The sequence below is a fragment of the Felis catus genome, chromosome B1 (assembly GCF_018350175.1).
Source record: "Felis catus isolate Fca126 chromosome B1, F.catus_Fca126_mat1.0, whole genome shotgun sequence".
Taxonomy (NCBI): domain Eukaryota; kingdom Metazoa; phylum Chordata; class Mammalia; order Carnivora; family Felidae; genus Felis; species Felis catus.
Window position 1 is genome coordinate 170642668 of NC_058371.1, and position 18936 is coordinate 170661603.

An 18936-nucleotide genomic window follows, 5' to 3' on the forward strand; every position below is an offset into this window, starting at 1 on the left:
CAGCCAGCCTGCCTTTACCCTAGTACCTTACCTCCTTTTTTCTTTTTTTAATGTTTATTTATTTTGAGACAGAGAGAGACAGAGCGCAAGTGGGGAGGGGCGGAGAGGGAGGGAGACACAGAATCCATAGCAGGCTCTGGGCTCTGAGCTGTCAGCACAGAGCCCGACATGGGGCTCGAACTCACAAACTAAGAGATCATGACCTGAGCTGAAGTGGGTCGCGCACCCAACTGAGCCACCCAGGTGCCCCCGGTACCTTACCTTCTTCTGTACCTTCCCCCAAACCACTACAGGTATGATCACCTCCAAAGCATTTGTATCTGCTTCTCTGTGGACTCCCTTTGGACTCACACAGTACCTTATGTCACTTTCTTTTTAAAATATCCATCTTGTCTCTCCTTTAGATCAGTGTCCTTCGAACATTTTTGGCTACCATGGACCGTAAACAATGTACTTCCCTCATACATTTTTTTGACATAAAATTTTTTATCATGAGCTTAAATAAGTGCAAAGAATATAATTTCTGGTGCATTATACACACCAACAAAGTTTCACTCTTTTGTTTAAAAAGAAATTAAAAAAAAATTTTTTTACGTTTATTTATTTTTGAGACAGAGAGAGACAGAGCATGAAAGGGGGAGGGTCAGAGAGAGAGGGAGACACGGAATCCGAAACAGGCTCCAGGCTCTGAGCTGTCAGCACAGAGCCCGATGAGGGGCTCGAACTCACGGACTGCGAGATCATGACCTGAGCCGAAGTCGGTCGCCCAACCGACTGAGTCACCCAGGAGCCCCAAAAAGAAATTTTTTTCAATGTTTATTTATTTCGAGAGAGAGAGAGAAGACAGAGCACAAGTCACAGAGGGGCAGAGGGAGAGGGAGACACAGAATCTGAAGCAGGCTCCAGGATCTGAGCTGCCTGCACAGATCGCGGCGCGGGGTTTAGCTCATGAACCGCGAGATCGTGACCTGAGCCAAAGTCAGACACTCAACCAACTGAGCCACCCAGGCGCTCTAAGTTTTACTCTTTTAAATGTATCCAATGGAATTAAATGCCATAACAATTTGATACTCACTATCATGTATTTTTAAAATACTTAAGCCAGCTGTTCATTAACATTTTACATTGTTCCTTTTTGCTCTTTATCTCCTATTTCATTTCCATTTCTCCCAGAAAATTTCATCCTAATGTAATGTATCTTTATGCCTAAAACTCTTCTATTTATCATTCCAGGATAATTGCCTGCAATATGGAAATTCAATTTTATTCTTATTTCTTGTGGCCTAAGTCTTTAAATGTTTGAAAGTATCTTCTAGTCTGACTTACCATTATTATAAGTGTATTATTAATCAAAATATCATAAATGTGTTACAAATTTTATAGGTAATTATTAAACATGAAAAGCAAAAATTTTTTTGAATACGGCTGCATTTAAAAAATGAATTGATGCATTTGTGGATGAATAAAGGACTACTACTGCTAGAAGGTTTATAATAGTAGTAATGTTAATAGTAAACACCCTTGCCCTACTATTGACACAGAGCTTAACATCAATTCCATTCCTGCTTTTCAGTGTTATAGATAGACCTCTGAGAAACTTTGTTCACATAAAAAAAATAGATGGGAACAGAAAGAATTTTGTTGTAGCAACGTCACTACATTTTTTTGCACTCCATCTAAGTTACATGAAAAAAATACAAACTCTAATTTAGATCCGGTCATCCATTAGCTGACAACTCCATTCCTTCCCCCTCCAATTTTGTTAATTGCGAAGAGTTGGGATCAGTGGACTTGTAAGACAATCCAGTCTCCATAGTCTTTAGCTAACTCAGCACCACTGGCAGGATGTTGAATTGTACTTCTGCTTGGTTTTGCACTCAAGGCAATGCACCAGAGTTAGAAGTAGTTTGCAGAGATGTGCCTTCCTTCTGCAGAGAGGATGGAGAGTAAATGTCAAAAGGGAAGAGGGGGAAGGAGGACCAGCCTGACACAAGCAAGCACGTTCGGGGCAGACTTTTAGGAAAGAGTTTCCCCCTCCATACTCTGAGGACTGGGGAATGGAAGCATCTGTACTCATCATGGAGTTCCTGCTTTGATGTCCGAAGCTGGGTTAAAAGAATTTACCCACTTTAATTTTGTTCTTTCTTTTTGCTTTTTGAATTAATTTCCCCTAACTTCCGTCTGTGTTTTCTCCAGTCTAAAAGAACTGGACAGATCTGTAGATGACTGTAACTAACTAGTGAGACGTTTAGTAGCTAGAGGTTACAGAGGCTGTTTTCTACAAGTTTAACAAATATAATTATTTCAGGGGTGCCTGAGTGGCTCAGTCGGTTAAGTGTCCGACTTCAGCTCCAGTCATGATCTCGCAGTCCGTGAGTTCGAGCCCCGCGTCAGGCTCTGTGCTGACAGCTCGGAGCCTAGAGCCTGCTTCAGATTCTGTGTCTCCCTCTCTTTCTGCCCCTCCCACACTCACACTCTGTCTCTCTCAAGAAATAAACATTAAAAAAATTTTTTAAAAACCTTTTCAAATATAATTATTTCATCTTACGTTTAGAGGACATTTGATTGGTTCATGTAGTGGACATCAGCTGTTTCTGCCTACTCAGCATTCACTCCCCTTTTATCAACAACACATCATTTTGTTTACTGAGATAAAATTAACTCTGAATCTAGGGAGGTTTTTTGTTTAGTGTGTTGTCAATATATCACTACAGAAAAGGACAATGACATTTCGCAAGAACTTTTCAGACTTTGATAGCTTTGGCCATCTCTGAAGTTTAGAAATACTAGTTTATGGAGGGGCCTCTGGGTAGCTCAGGCGGTTAAGTATCCCACTCTAGCCTTTGGCTCAGGTCACGATCTCACTGTTCCTGAGATCAAGACCTGGGTTGGGCTCTGTGCTGACAGCATGGAGCCTGCCTGGGATTCTCTCTACCCCCCACCCCCTGCCTCTCCCATGCTCATGCACAGAAAGGGGGAGGGGCATCTCTCAAAACAAATAAATAAAACTTAAGATAAGAAATATTAGTTTATGGTAATAATTTTTTTTCTGGTGTAATACTTACCCATCTGTAAATGGGGTGAATGGGTGTATTGGTTTCCCACGGCTGGTTTTCCACGGCTGTAGTCCCAAGACTACAAACTGGTATAAACAACTGAAATTTATTCCCTCAAAGTTCTGGAGGCTGAAAATCCAAATTCAAGGTATCAGCAGGGTTGCTTCCTCCTAAGGACCCTAAGGGAGAATCTGTTCTATGTCTCTCTCCTAACTTCTGCTGACAGACAGCAGTTTTGGGGGGTTTTGGCTCACAGATGCATCTCTTCTGTCTTTGCCTCTGTCTGCATGTGGCATTCTCCCCATGTCTCTGTGTTTCTACATGGCTGTCTTCTTAGGAGGACATCAGCCATAATAGTTTAGGGGCCCACCTACATCCAATATGACCTCACCTTAACTAATTGCATTTGTAATGACCCTATTTCCAAATAAGGTCACATTCTGAACTACTGGATTAGGACTTCAACTTTTCTTTCTGGGGAGGGCACACAATTCAACCCATGAGACAGTGGCTCAAAGATGAACCTGATAATGGCTTGTGTCTTTTATAATACTCTGATAGTTCGGGGCGCCTGGGTGGCTCAGTAGGTTAAACGTCTGACTTCAGCTCAGGGCATGATCTCACGGTCTGTGAGTTCGAGCCCCGCGTCAGGCTCTGTGCTGACAGTTCAGAGCCTGGAGCCTGCTTCCGATTCTGTGTCTCCCTCTCTCTCTGCCCCTCCCCCATTCATGCTCTGTCTCTCTCTGTCTCAAAAATAAATAAACATTAAAAAATTAAAAAAAAAATACTCTGATAGTTCAATTATGTGGGAATGGCAGATCAAACAGCGCTATCACCAAAGTATTGCCCAGTACGTAGTAGGTACTCAAATATGTTTGTTAAATGAATGTTACCACTGAGGAGCTCAGGACCCAAAGACAAGAACTTCAGTCACTGTCCCGGTGAATGAGTCAGATCGTGACTGCTTGCCATATAGGGATTGGGCTTCAGGCAGTTCTGATGTGAGGGAATCCCCTCCTGTTCTCTAGTTACTAAGACAAGTAAGCCAGTTGGGAGAAGGGGCACCATTTGGGCAACAATTGTTTCCATCTTACAGCAAAGTGTCTAGTATTATGTATATGATGATATTATCCCTTATCGCCTCAAACTGTTATCTGATTCAATAATATAAAATTTGGCATAATTTCAAGAGAACTTTTTTTTTTTTTTTTTTGGTGATAACTTTCTAGACAGGATATGAACCTGGAAGAAAAAGGTAAAAACTGGTAAAATATTTGCCTGTTACATTTTTCCTGTTTTTGAATTGCATCGTATTTCTTCACTTTTTGGGAATTTTATTCCAAGACAATTGCCAGTGCACAGCGGAAGAGAATTCATTGTAATTTATCATGTTTACTAATGATGTAACTTTGATTGTTAACTTGTATATTCTAAATAACAGTTTGAATGATTACTTGCAAAGTCTTTGGCTTGGAAACTATTTTCATGAGAAATCATATCTCATTTCATTAAAATAAAGACAGAAAATTCATTCTCAAGGAAAACTCATTTGTCTTCTAAGAATAGCATTTCAGAGATTTAAAGAAATTAGAAGTGGAAAAATCAATTACAACTAATCTACCAGCTTGTCAGAAAGGATTGCTTTTTACAAAATATATTCTAGTTCTTTGTCCAGGTTAATTTTAAATGTCTCAAGGGATAGAGCACTTGCTGTATGCCTTTGAAGTCTTTCTTTTATCTAATTGACCCTACCAGCAATCTTTTTTTTCCCGAATATCTAATCTCCATGTTAGGTATTAATTTGGTGCTATTACTTTTAATTACATTTCTTTTTCCTATACTAATGCCCCTTCACTCCCAAATTCACTTTTTATACTCTCAGATATTTATAAGGAGCTAGGCATCATTTAACCTAACGACAGATGTAATAATAATCTCTTAAAGAGATCTTTAGGTCTTTCTCTACATTTTCCCTGTTTGCCTCTCTTTCTTCTCTCTCTCTTTTCCTCCCTCCTACCCTCCCTTCTTCTTTTCTTTTCTTTTCTTTCTTTCTTTCTTTCTTTCTTTCTTTCTTTCTTTCTTTCTTTCTTTCTTCTTTTTTTTGCAGACCTTGTAATGAAGTGCTTACAAGTAAAAGATACTTGGCAAGAACGAGTAGAGAAAGGAGATTATAAATTGTTTGCTTAATCAAGGAGAATATCAATTCCTTTGCAAATTAGCAATATATTTCTTGTCTACCTCTAGGTGTGAGTGAAGCATTTTTCTCTTGTGAATGATTTCTGGTTCCACTATAACCTCTTCTGTCTTTTAGTATTCTTCATTTCAGATTTCCTCCTCTCTATTTAATTATGTTTATATAAATTTAAAATTGAGTATTTTTCCAGGTTGGGTGGTATTATTGATGTTGTACCCTCTGAATATGAAGGTGATGGTTTTCCTCCATTTATAAGACTTAAATTCTTGCCCTTATCTGTGTGGACAATTAATTGTGAGACACCATGCACACTGGTACTCTGGACTCAAATTTCTACTCTCTGAAGATAAGCAAAACAAGCATTTTCTGGAGGGCTGAGAAGATATCATATAGCCAGGGAAGGAGATTGCCCTGGGCATAAGAACATAAATTCTTTGTAGGCAGAACCAGTTCAATAAAATGCCAGTGTCTGCAATAACAATTCTTGGTCACCTGGGGGAAGGGTAGAGACAAAGAATGTGATGAATTTTATTGTGTACTTTTGTGCTCATAAATTAAATTTCTGTGAATTCCTGTATAGAGCCCATCTATTATCGTTGTCCAAGAACAGTGGAATAAGTGTTTACAAAATTTACTAAGTATATTTTTAATATTTAGTGAAAATTTACAGGTAGATTTAATCAGCTTTCTCCTCTCTGCTCAAATTCTGCCTATTTTAATAGCTTTATGACCTTGGGAAAGAAACTTAACTCCTCCGTGCCTCAGTTTCCTGTTATAAAATGGTGATACAGCCTATTGGAGGAAAGAATGTGTTACAAAATGAGAATAAATTGAGTTAATACTGAAAGGTGCTTAGCAAAGTGCCTTAATAAAAACTAATTTTCCTTTTTCCTTTCATTTGTTAAACAGATCTTTACCAAGTGTCTTCTCTGTGATAAAGCTGGAAATAGGGGTTCACGGTATAGTAACAGAGAATGATTCAATATCTAACTGTAGGTATGAGGTGCTACAAAAACATATGACGTGCTCTAGAAGTGAGAAGTGACCATTAACCTGTGTACTAGATTAAGGAAGAGTCCTGGCCTTTGTAGAATGAGTATGATTTTGAAAAGTGGACAAGGTGACGAAAGTAGGTGTGAGTAGGTCAGTCTGTGAAGCAGAGTATATTTCAGGCAAAGGGAACAGCATAAACAAAGGCTTGAAAGCGTAGAACTACATGATGCTTGCCAGTGAGTGATAAAGTCCGGGTAAAGCATCATGACGTGGGTAAGGGAGGGTGGGGAGACACTGTTTCTATTTTCGGTGAGTCCTCCATTGTATGAGTTTGGGTTGTCTTAGGGCCGGCCCCCACTTCCAGCAGAGAATCTGAAGGGAGGCAAATATTTCCTCTCTCTGCCTTCTGGCTGCTAAGTTGTGGGCTGTGAGCTTGAATAGGGAGAACGTGTTGCCAAATTGCAAAAGTTCAGGAACGGTGGCCACAGTGAGTGGCCAGTGTTGGGGGGAGGGGTGCCATTGGTGACATACCGTGCCGTGGTCTGGTCTGTGTGATTTGCTGCCAGTCTTCCGTAGATCCTGACCTTTTTCTGAAACAGTTCTCCATCTTTGTGTTGATGCAGTGGGCTGACGATGCCTTCTCTACTTTTATTTCTGGAAAAGTTAACTAGAGTTCCTCTTGTTTGCAACCAAGACGTATCTCAAACAATAGAAAATTTAGTCTTTTTGGTTTGTTGTTAGTGTTTCCTAAACTTTGTTCCATGATACCAAGTACTTCTGTAGTAAAGCACGTTTTTTTAATATAAAACCAATGCAAATGTGAAATATAAAATTTTTTGAGGGTAAAATATGTATTAAAAAATACCCATGTAGAAACAAAAGGATAAAATGGAGAGTAATAGTAATAATTTGAGGTAATGTATATTTAATGCTGACCTATGAGCTGGGCACATTGTTATGAGCTTTATGTACATTATCTTATTATATACTTTCAACAACACTAAATTGTACTTAATATGACTATCAACATTTTCAGACAAGAAAACTGAGGTTAGGAGAGGGTAAGTCACTTTCCCAAAACTACCAGTGGGATGTGGTATAAGCAGGATGTAACCTGGGTAACCTGAATATAGAATGTACACTCTTAAATCTATGACGTCACGGATGAGCTGGTCATCGTCTTTCCCTGGGAACGTTGACAAAGCTTTTTACAGAGTAGGGAATATCTGAACTGGACCTTAAAGAGTAAGTAGTATCTGCCAGGTAAAGAAGATGCAAAGGGTTCAGTTCAGCCTGAGAAGTTTGTGTGCAAGGGCAAAGACTTGAAAGGCCATTATGTGTTCTAGAAATGCCTCTTGGAGCACTGGTTGATGGTGTAGTGTAGTGGTGTAGTGGTGTGGGGGAGGGTGGTAGAGACAGAGTTATGGGCTGAGGGAGGGGTGAATAAAAGGGAGGTTTGTAGTAGAGGAGTCTAAATGTAGGATTGAAATGGAATGGGAGTTTGGCCACATGAGTCCATATGATGTGGGAAACAAAGGCAAGAGAAAACATTAAATTCCCTTTCTGCTGACAGCCCACTGACAAGTCCTGGAGACAGGCAGAGTGACAGTTCTCAAGGAACTCGATTCTGCCTCAATGATGACGTTTTACTAAGGGCAACGGCAATCTCAGCCCGACCCTCCTCCCCTCCATAAGTCTACTTTAACACATAAAAATTCCTTTGGAAACTTCCTCTATCTCTACCCCCTGAAAATATATGTTGGCAACCATACTCCAAGCATATGGTTCCCTGATACACATCTGAAAGGTCTCATGACTGAGTTTTACTAAACAGTAATAAATGATCTTTTTCTAACAGCAGCCAGCCCCCTCAAAGTCTTGGAATCCTTGCTTCCAAAATTTCTTAGAGACTTACGCTATCCCTGATCCCCTCCCAACCTGAAGGTATATAATCAGTCACCTGTCACAACTCCAGTGTGGCTCTTTCTGCCCACGAGTTCTGTCCCTGTGCTTTAATAAAACCACCTTTTTGCACTGAAGATGGCTCAAGAATTCTTTCTTGGCCCTCAGCTCTGAAGCTCAACACTCCAAACCACATCACTTAGATTCAATAGTTAAGTTTTTATCCTTAAGCAACTGGAAGTCATCAGTGGCTTTAAAGGAGGGGAGTGACGTCATCAGCATCTCTTTTTAGAAGGATCGCTCTGGCAGCAGCATGGAGGAGGGGCTTGGGTAGGGAGTGATGGGTGTCACCAAGGTCAGTTAGCAGGATACTGAAATAGCACAGGAAAAACCAATGAGGGGGCGCCTGGGTGGCGCAGTCGGTTAAGCGTCCGACTTCAGCCAGGTCACGATCTCGCGGTCCGTGAGTTCGAGCCCCGCGTCGGGCTCTGGGCTGATGGCTCGGAGCCTGGAGCCTGTTTCCGATTCTGTGTCTCCCTCTCTCTCTGCCCCTCCCCCGTTCATGCTCTGTCTCTCTCTGTCCCAAAAATAAAATAAAAAACGTTGAAAAAAAATTAAAAAAAAAAAAAAAAAAAAAAAAAAAAAAAAACCAATGAGGAGAGCAGGAATGGGGGCAGAGAGGAGGGCCCAGACTTGGGAGGCATCCCTGAGAGGGCAGCAAGAGGCCTTGCTGAGTAATTTAACGCTGGCTGTTGAGGAGGAAGGAAGAAATGAAGATGACTGAGAGTTCTGGTTTGGAAATCTGAGTAATTAATTGGTGATGTCACTTCTTGAAATAGGAATGGAAAGAGGGAAATCTACATGAGGCCTACTAGAAACGTTACATATGTTGTCTTCATTTTAATTAAACAAACCGATGATGAAAAGGTCAAAATGCCCATCTTACAGATAAGAAGATGGAGGCTCACTGAGGTTAAATAATTTGTCCAAGGTCACACAGATGGTAAGTGAAAGAGCTGACATGTGAAATAAAGTCTTACTCCAAAGCCTGTATCTTTCTTTCCATGATGTATTCTACACTCTGATGGTAATTTTAATTTGGAAAAATAGGACTGAAACTCATGGGAAAGGGAGAGCTAGAAACATGATCCTCTCAGAGGAGGACTGGTAAAGAATGAAGAAAGATTAAAGTCTTACTGTATTGGGATAAAGAACTAGAGTTCACTGTCCAATAAAATTTTCTGCAGTGATAGAAATGTTTTATACTTGAATCATCTAATACTGTAGCCATGAGCCTGTGTAGCTATGGAACACTTGAAATGTGGCTGATATGACCAAGGAACTGAAATTTCAATTCCAATGTTAATTAATTTAAAATTAAATAAAAGTATGTGGCTAGTGACTACTGTATTGGATAGTTAGGACGAGAGGAGTCAACCAGACATGGGGACTCCATTAAAGGACAGGCCTTTCTGGTACTCCTGAAAACTCACTAGGTAGTTCATCATCTGCCTCAATCTGGTTAGACTGGTCCTAAATTTGGGGACTATAATTCATTAATTATAAATGTGTAGACAACACAGTAATTTTAGCGAGTCTTACATTTGGAAGGGGAGTAAGTGCAGTACTCTATTTGCCTTCTTATATGAGACAAAATCAAAATCATTTCCTCTGTATTTACAGTTTTCTGTGTGGAGTGTTATTTAAGAGCTTAAGCTCCAGGCAAATGCCTGGGTTCAAATCTCATTTCAGCCACTGAATGTGTTGTGCCTTGAGTTAGTTACTTCATGTTCTCAAACTTCTCTTCCACTACCTGTAAGATAGGGACAATAGTACTTTATTCATAGGTAGTGGTGAGGATTAAGTCAAATAACTAAGACACTTAGCCAGTATTTGGCACAAGCTAAGCACTCAGTACAGGTTTGCTATTCTGTAACTAGTGCCTTGTTGTGATGAGTTTGTACTTTGTACCTTTCTATTTTGACATTTACTTGACTATTTTTGGACAAGTAAAGGTATTCTTTGTTTTTTAAAACTGTTTTTAATTTATTTTTGAGAGAGAGAGAGCCCAGCAGGAGAGAGGCAGAGAGGGAGGGGGACAGAGGATCCCAAGCAGGTTCTGCACTGACAGGCTGAACAGCAGCAAGCCTCCTGTGGGGCTAGAGCACACAGACCTCAAGGTCATGACCTGAGCTGAAGTTGGAGGATCAACCAACTGAGCCACCCAGGCGCCCCTGCGCAAGGAAAGGTATTCTCTCAGATGTCTAAATGTCTGACCATTCTTTTTTTTTTTTAATTTTTTATTCTTTATTATTTTTGAGAGCGAGAGCGAGAGAGACAGACAGACAGACAGACAGACTGAGAGCAAGCAGGGAAGGGGCAGAGAGAGAGATGGAGACACAGAATTGGAAGCAGGCTCCAGGCTCTGAGCGCTCAGGACAGAGCCTGACATGGGGCTGGAACTCACAGACTGCGAGATCATGACCTGAGCTATAGTCGGCCACCCAAACCAACTAAGCCACCCAGGCGCCCCAAATGTCTGACCATTCTAAAAAGGAATACACATTAGTCAAGATAAAAAATACGGTTTTGGAAAGTTTTAATTGTAGGCACGAGTTTTGCAGTTACTTTTGTATTCCACTTTGATTTCCATTTTGTTAAAAGTATTTTAAATCAGTACAGTCCCAAATCATAACCCTAATATTTTATTTGTGATCGTTAAAAATCATAGCCCTGATATTTTACTGTGATCATTAAAATTCCCTTGGTTTAACCTCTCTAACAGTTCATACACCAGTCAATATCGAGCAAAAATACTAGAGGCTCTAAATTTTGACTCAAAAAATTTCGTCATGTCTTGAAGCTCTGAAGAATTTCATACCACTTAAACTGGAAATATTTGAAGCCTAGTCTCTGGTTATGTCAGAAATGGCTGGCTATGTTGTACAGTGTTCAGATAGATCAAGAACTATTTAAAGACTAATAACTTCATTAAGTATGAACAAGTAATAGGATCCCTTTTGTTGCTGATTTTGTACTCGGTAATCTTTATATTAAAAAACCCCAGTATTGTAAGATAGTCTTGCACTCTTAATAGTGTTTGTGCAAAACACAAATGTATGTGTATATATATATATATATATATATATATTTAATGTTTATTATTTTTGAGAAAGAGAACACGACTGGGGAGGGGCAGAGAGGGAGTGAGACACAATCCCAAGCAGGCTCCAGGCTCTGAGCTGTCAGCACAGAGGCCGACGTGGGGCTGGAACCCACCAGCTGATGACCTGAGCTCAAGTCTGCCGCTTAACCGACTGAGCCACCCAGGCACCCCCACAAATACATATTTTTAATTAGATTAAGGTGTTAAGAAATCTGTGTTCAAGTGCAGTTTTGCCTAAGTAAGCAAGTCATTTACCTCTTTGGGCCATAGAGGGGTAAACATCTTCTGCAAAATCTGAGTGGATCTAGGCTCATTCTAGAATGATCTAAGTGTCCTTCCAACTAAAACTCCTTGACCTTTCCTTTTCTTTTTCTCTTCGGCCTTAAAGGACTTCTAGAGGTAATGTTGACTTCCATGCTTTTACAAACATGCTCTCGAAATGTTCTTGGACTATTTCATTTCCTTAGCAAACAATTCATGGGTGAGTCAGCATGAAGGAAAAAACCTGCTCACAATAGATATCAAAATTGCACGAGGTGGCGAAACGAGAAGTGATTTTCTTTGTAAACTAAAATGATGAGGTACAGAGGCACCAATTATTTATAAAACGAGTGCGCGGTGGAAGGCTTTATGTAGCAGAGGTAACGCGCTGTTACATATTCAGCAAGTCGGAGAGGGTATCAGGGGGTCCTCTCCACACAGCCTCAAAACTATTACTATAAACGTTCCTTTCAGTGAGGGAGGAAGATGTGTGTCGGGAGGCAGACAAGGAAGGATCCCAGCAAAGCGGGTTAAAAGCCTTCCCGCCTCCGCTGGTCTTCTCTCTAAATACATAATCAAGGGAATTTCCTCCTACAGCCACGGAACGTTCGGTGGCCGTTTCCACGTCACTATCAGGGCAGCCAGAAATTTTGCTTCCTCAGGCGGTGACTTCCCGACTCCTGCAGGTCCTCCGTGGGACTCCGAACGTCGCCCTTCCTTCCGGGCGCAGTCGGGCTGCGAGGATCGGAACCCGGGCGGGGGGCGCAGCGGCCAGGGGACGGCGCTGAAGCGTTTCCTGGGTGAGCACGGCGGCCGGGCCCGTTTCCGGAAGGCTGATTGCATCAGGTGTGGAGCTGGGCGCCTCCTCGGCCCAACCTGGCGGCCAATGCGCCTGCGCGCGTCGCCCCGCCCCGCCGCCGAGCACTCCACCGCGGGTTTTCCTCCCGGTCTGGAGAAGACCGAACCGGGAGGGGCGGGCGCCATTGGTCGCCCCGGGACCCCCGGGAGAGGGGACGGCGGGGTGGGACTCCCGGAGAGCCGCGGGGGGCTGTGGGGGTGCTAGGGAATAGAGTGCGGCGGAAGGAGGATCTGCCTGGAAGGGTGGAGGCCGGTCCTGCTACTGAAGGGCAGGATGGTCTTGGGCTGGCTGATTGCCTCGCCTCTCTGGACCTGAAGGACGTAGGCTAGAACTAGAAGGCGTTCCAGTTCAGTCTGCATTTTCTCAAATTGGGTTAAATTGTGGCCCCCGGCTGTCCATGGTCCACCAACTTGATAGGCGGATCTTGGGGTGCGGGTGAGCACTTTCATGGATTTATAGGGATTTCTCAGTGGCAGTATTGTTTTCTGTTGCAGTAAGGAGCGACATGATTGTTGGCCTTCAGATGGGTCTGGGGAAAATTGTTGGTGAGAGGTTGTGGGGGATGCAAACACCAGAAACCGGTCTTCCGCAAGGGCAGCTTCCCTCCACCACTGATTCCTTGCAACCCCACCATGAGTCGGAGTCATGGTCCCATCATACACTCTTTCATACACACCTAGTAGATTTCCCTCCTAGCACTCCCGATGTTTTTTATGACATTTTTGAGTGATGATTGGGTGGATGTCTGCTCACCTCTTTGGACTGTAAGCTCTATGAAGGCAGGGATCTGGTTTTTTTTTTTTTTTTTTTTTTTTTTTTTTTTTTATTCATTGGTGCTCCCAGGCTTACTATAGATCTTAAGGATCCTCAATAAATTATGATAGTCGAAGCAATAAAGTACTGCCCACCCCAACCACACACTATCCTCACGTGAAGAGTAAGGACCAGCTAGGTGTGAGTTTGTTATTCAAGGAAGTAGTGCATTCCGGAAGTTTGGGGATGAGGATGAGTGAGGCGGCACTATAACTTCATAGTTACCGTTTGTTTACTTCCGGCATAATCTTCCTGACACAGATCACAGATAAGGCTGTGTGTATAGGTACAGTAGTGGTTCTCAAAGTGTAGTCCTCTGACCGGCAGCACCAGCATCACCTGGGAACTTGTTAGATATACAGGTGCTTGGGCCCCACCATAGGCCTACCTATTCAGAGACTCTGGAAGTGGGACCTATTATAAATAATATTCCTGGGGACGAAAAGGAAATTATGCTTTTCCCCTCCTGCAGGTTTGTTTCTCTCCTGAGGTGATCTTGCTGTGATTTTCACCTCAGGCAATGGTGTGTGTGGCATATGCCTGGGATTCTGCATAAGGAGGCAGAAGTTCTCGCCTACAAGTTGCAGCTGGGTGGGTGTGGGCAGCTGTCATCTGGGTACATCTTCCCATTATAAGGGATTGCAGACATGTGGGGGAAAAGACTAGCCAGGGATGAGGTTACCCAACTGCCTGCTGGTGCAGACAGACGCCAGGCCACATGGAGGGGATACTGGGCTGCATCGCGACTCCCAGCCCTTGGCTCACGGAACCCAGGCCCCCACTGCCTCCCTGCCATCTTCCCAGGTAATAGGGGAACCGTGGGTCCCAGAGGCCCCACAGCCTCTGCCTGCAGGGGTCGCACGAGGAGCGCGGCCCGCCCCCTCCTCCCCGGCCCCCGCCCCCGGCCCCGCCTTTCTCCGGTTCGGCCCCCGCCTGGCCGGGTCCCTCCAGTCTCTCCTCGCGCAGCCGCCGCCAAAGCCTGGAGAAGTGGAATCTCGCCGGCGCCGCTGCCTGCGCGGGACTCGCGGAGCGGCACTGGGCATGCTCAGTCGCCGGAGCCCGTCCTGGTCTCAAGTAGGAAGCTCGTGCGCTGCACCCGCAGCTGATCCGGGCGCTCCGGGGAAGGCGAGATTGGAGCAGAGCGGCCGGGCGCCGGTGCCGGAGCGAGCGCGGCGCGCATCGCTGGTGAGCGTCGTTTTCTTCCTTGCTTTTGCCCTGGACCCCAGGGCGGCCCGGGAGTGCTGGCGAGAGACCCGGGCAGCGGCAGCGGCAGCGGCAGCGGCGTGCGACGAGTGGCTGCGCGCAGCCCGGCTGCTGCTCCTCTCCTGCCGGCCCCTGGGGCTGCGCGGCCACTGCCGCCCGCCTCGCGGCAGCCACAGCTGCAGCAGCTGCCGCCGCATCTGCAGGGGGAACTCGTTGCGGAGTCCGGTGCACCCTGCGCTCGCGCCGCAGGGCCGGCCGGGTGGCACCGCGACTGCGGGCTCACTCCTTGACTTCCATCCCTCCCGCTTCCCGGCGCCCTGGTTCCCTCGGCAGCCCGGGCTTGGTGGGGCCTGGGGCGGGGGAAGACAGGGTTGGAGGGGGTGCGCCCGGGTGGGGGGCTGCGGAGGGGAAAAGTGAGGGCGGGCGCCGGCGGAGAAGAGCGCACACCCCCTTGCCCTGGTACCGGCCTCTGCTGTGCGGTTGGGCTCTCCCTCCTGGGGCGGCAGCGCGCTCCTGCCGGGGAGTTGGAGACGGCGCTGGCTTCTTGGGGGTTCAGACGCTAGCTGCTGGGAGATCAAAGGGGGAAAAGTTCATTTCCTTCTCGGCGGCAGAGAGCGTTTTAAGTAGAAAATGGCTGGGCGAAGGGGACCTAATCGGGGAAGCTGGCCACCGGGTCCTGAATGCCCCTCTACTGCCCGGCGGGAGGAATGGAGGGTTGAACGTTGGAAATGACATTTGTTCGATGAAAACAGCGCTGGACGGAGCGAGGGGTGCCGAGTCCCATAGAAACAATCCTGGATGGTCTAGACCGCGGTGAAGAGATCTAGAACTGAGGGGGTAGGGGCGAAGGGCCGAGGGAGAGTGGAACTTGAATTAAACCAGAATAAATTGGAGAAATCAGATTTAGAGTTGTGGCCGTTTTGTAGTCAAGTTCTGCGCAGTTTAGAGCCACAACTGTCATAAACGTTTTTGGATGGATTGAGTGGATGGGAGGGCCAAGATTGAGAAGAGACTAATAAGGTCAGGGTCAGAAGCTCCCATGAGACTGGGTTCTGGAGGGGGCATAGTTTTAACAAGTCCTTCAGTCACTGTCTTTACATTGCGCCTGATGACTTAGGTGAAATACCTAAAGGATTATCATAAAATGATGCCAACAGTGGTGTTTCAGTTCCAAGAAATGAGGAAACTTTGGGAAATTGGCATTGGTTTGTCATTTGTTTAATATTTAACTGATTTAAACAAACAAAACAGTGGCTTCCTGATCTGTTGTTCTGGATTTGGGTCTCTTAAGTCTTTGATTTTTTTTTCCTTGTCATGGACTTCTATTTCAAATCTTGTCCTCAAAAGGCCATGATAATTAAGGATATCCAAGTTTGTGTAGCTGGCCTTTCAGGAACATAATCCTTGAAGGGGGATTTCTTTGTGAATTTAGGTAGCAGCTTTGTTGCATTTTCTATTTGTAGCTTGAAAACAATAATTGTTCAACAGCTGTGTATCGTAATTTGCAGAATCCTAGAAATGCACTGATTTGAAGGGATGGCATTTCTCAGATGGATGAGGAACCTCGTGCTGGGGGAGATGCTGAGAGAACACAGGTGGCAGTAGAGTATAGTGGGCCAGGAGTCAGGATACCAAGGGAGACACACAGGCAAGATTTCTGTTGCTTTTCTTCTGTCATCATTGTACTGCATGACCCCCAGAATCCCTTGAGGTCTTCATAATCCAGGGATGCCCCTGGGTATTTGCTCAGAGCTTTGGAGAAAGGGGTCTAAAGTTGAGATCCTTTTCCAGGGAAGGAGTTCCTTACACTTTATTCTCTTTTCAAAAGGATATTTTGAACTAGGTAATTCACCTGCAAGGAGCCAGCACCATTCAGCACTTTGTGAAACTTTTATGCAGTGGTAGTGGAAAAGCTTGATGAGCTGAAGTCTAAAAGACTGGCGTTTTACACTTAAATGGACTAATATGAGTAAGAGACTACAACATTATTTAAAAAATTACTACATCTTGCAAGAATCCACATGTACAAAGATAACGTATTTTAAAACTGTTACTCTTTGGGGCGCCTGGGTGGCGCAGTCGGTTAAGCGTCCGACTTCAGCCAGGTCACGATCTCGCGGTCCGCGAGTTCGAGCCCCGCGTCGAGCCCCGCGTTGGGCTCTGGGCTGATGGCTCAGAGCCTGGAGCCGGCTTCCGATTCTGTGTCTCTCTCTCTCTCTCTCTCTGCCCCTCCCCCGTTCATGCTCTGTCTCTCTCTGTCCCAAAAATAAATAAACGTTGAAAAAAAAACTGTTACTCTTTTTACTTTTTTAATGTCACATTTCAACTTTCAACGATCTTTTTCCTGCCACCAGAAAAACAGCAAACATTGAATTCTCTTTCTTTCTTTCTTTCTTTCTTTCTTTCTTTCTTTCTTTCTTTCTTTCTTTCTTTCTTTCTCTTTCTTTCTCTCTCTCTCTCTCTTTCTTTCTTTCTTTCTTTCTTTCTTTCTTTCTTTCTTTCTTTCTTTCTTTCTTTCTCTCCTTCTTGTTACAGCAGGAATTAATACTGAAAGCCTTGCCCTAGTATTAGTACAGGGTTGGGGCGCCTGGGTGGCTCAGTCAGTTAAGCCATCAGATTCTTGGTTTCGGCTCAGATCATGATTTCAGTTTGTGGGTTCAAGCCTTGTGTCCAGCTCTGCACTGCCCGTGTGGAGCCGGCTTGGGATTCCCTGTCTCCCTGTCTCTCTGCCCCTCCCTGCTCTCTCTCTCTCTCAAAATAAATAAATAAACTTAAAAAAAAAATATTCGTACAGGGTTATGCTGAGTACTCTGATTTCACAGTATCTAAATTTGCCTTTTAAGAAAAATGGATTGTTCTCTATATCTTTTTTAGTTACACTTTTTAAAAAAGTTTATTTATTTATTTTGAGAGGGGGTGGGGTGTGTGGGCAAGAGAGGGGCAGAGAAAGAGGGAGAGATAATCCCAAGCAGGCTCTGTGCTGTGAGCTTGGAGCCGACATGGGGCTTGAACCCAACGAACTGAACTACGAGATCATGACCTGAGCCGAAATCGAAAGTTGGGCGCTTAACCGACTGAACCACTTAGGTGCCCTTAGTTACACTTTTAAAATAGGCAGGACTCTGATGTTGTAACACCTTAAGTTTTTCAAGGCTGTAGGGCTTTTAGGAAAGTATTGTAAGAAGGTATTAACTAGTTATGTGGGCAATTCTTATTTTCCTGCCCCACGTTAAGGAAACTAGCATTTGTTGAATGTTTGCTCTGTGCCAAGTCTGATATGAAGCTTCTTACGTATGTTATCTTATGTCTCAGTGTCTTTCACATGAATGTTAGCTTCCCAAGAAAGCCCCTCTGAGGAGGTGGACAATAGTTTGATTGCACAGCAATAGAACTTTAAAGTTTTATCTTATATGAGAATATTTCTGACGGTTTCATTATTAAAGAAGCATTCTGTTGTGAAACATTTTTGATTTGTTATTTGGAATTAGATTTGATTGGAACAGCATGTTTTCAAAATGATTTGAATGTTTTAAATAATCTCTCTGGATTTAAAAACTGTTTTATGTTCGTTTATTTTCAACAGTGTTGTGCTACCAACACATAAACCTAACTGTAAGGGAGATAAACCCAGATTACCCATTTTATTTCGAATGTGTTATTAGTGTTATTAGTATTCTGCCAGTTGATGGCATGTCTCAGTTGAAATGGTTTGTCAGACACAGAGTGACAGATTCTCCATAATAAAAGAGTCTGGTGGGATTTGGTGGAAAGACTACGAACCAGTGACTCCCAAGACTTGCCTTCTGAGTCAGGCTCTTCTGCTACTTTCATTTACTGTGCGATCTTGGGAAAGTCTGTTTCCTTGTCTGGGCCTCAGTTTTTCCATCTGTAAAATGAGGGAGTTGCAGTAGAGTGCACCTCCTATTGGGTTCTTTTGTCCCATTTCAGGAGTCTTTGATGCAACCATTTGAGGGGGTGGGGGTGGGGGCGGGGGGGTGTGATTTGGACTTAATTTAGAGCATTAGATGAAGCTGATTTTGTGTTTCACTAGGTCTGGCCTATCCTGACCTGGCCTTTGAGGAATGCCTTTCCCTCCCTTTTTTTTTTTTTTTAACTTTATTTATTTTTGAGAAAGAGACAGAGTGCAAGTGGGGGAGGGACAGAGAGAGAGAGGGAGACACAGAATCTGAAGCAGGTTCCAGGCTCTGAGCTGCCAGCACAGACCTGGACGTGGGGCTGGAACTCATGAACCATGAGATCATAACCTGAGCCGAAGTCGGACGCTCAACTGACTGAGCCACTCAGGCACCCTGTGGAATGCCCTTCCTTTTTTTGGCCAAATCCTTAACTCCCCTTTAGTTTTTGTCAAAGAATCGTTGTCATAAAATTAACTCTGTGGCCCTGCCAAGTCTAGGTAGGGGTAAGGTAATGATTAGATTTGGATAAAGCACATTAGATACTTGAAACTGTTTTATAGCATCTTCTGAGG

At 44.0% G+C, this 18936-nt stretch overlaps 1 protein-coding gene across 13 annotated transcripts in view; it reads left to right on the plus strand.

The window, feature by feature from the left end:
* The first annotated feature begins 14296 nt into the window (after nucleotides 1-14296).
* Nucleotides 14297-18936, plus strand: part of APBB2 (amyloid beta precursor protein binding family B member 2) — a 388287-nt gene continuing 383647 nt past the window's right edge. For all 13 annotated transcript variants that reach the window (XM_023253177.2, XM_023253183.2, XM_045056437.1 and 10 more), the window contains exon 1: nucleotides 14297-14429. The gene's annotated coding sequence lies outside the window, so the exon portion shown is untranslated. The remainder of the gene's footprint in view (nucleotides 14430-18936) is intronic.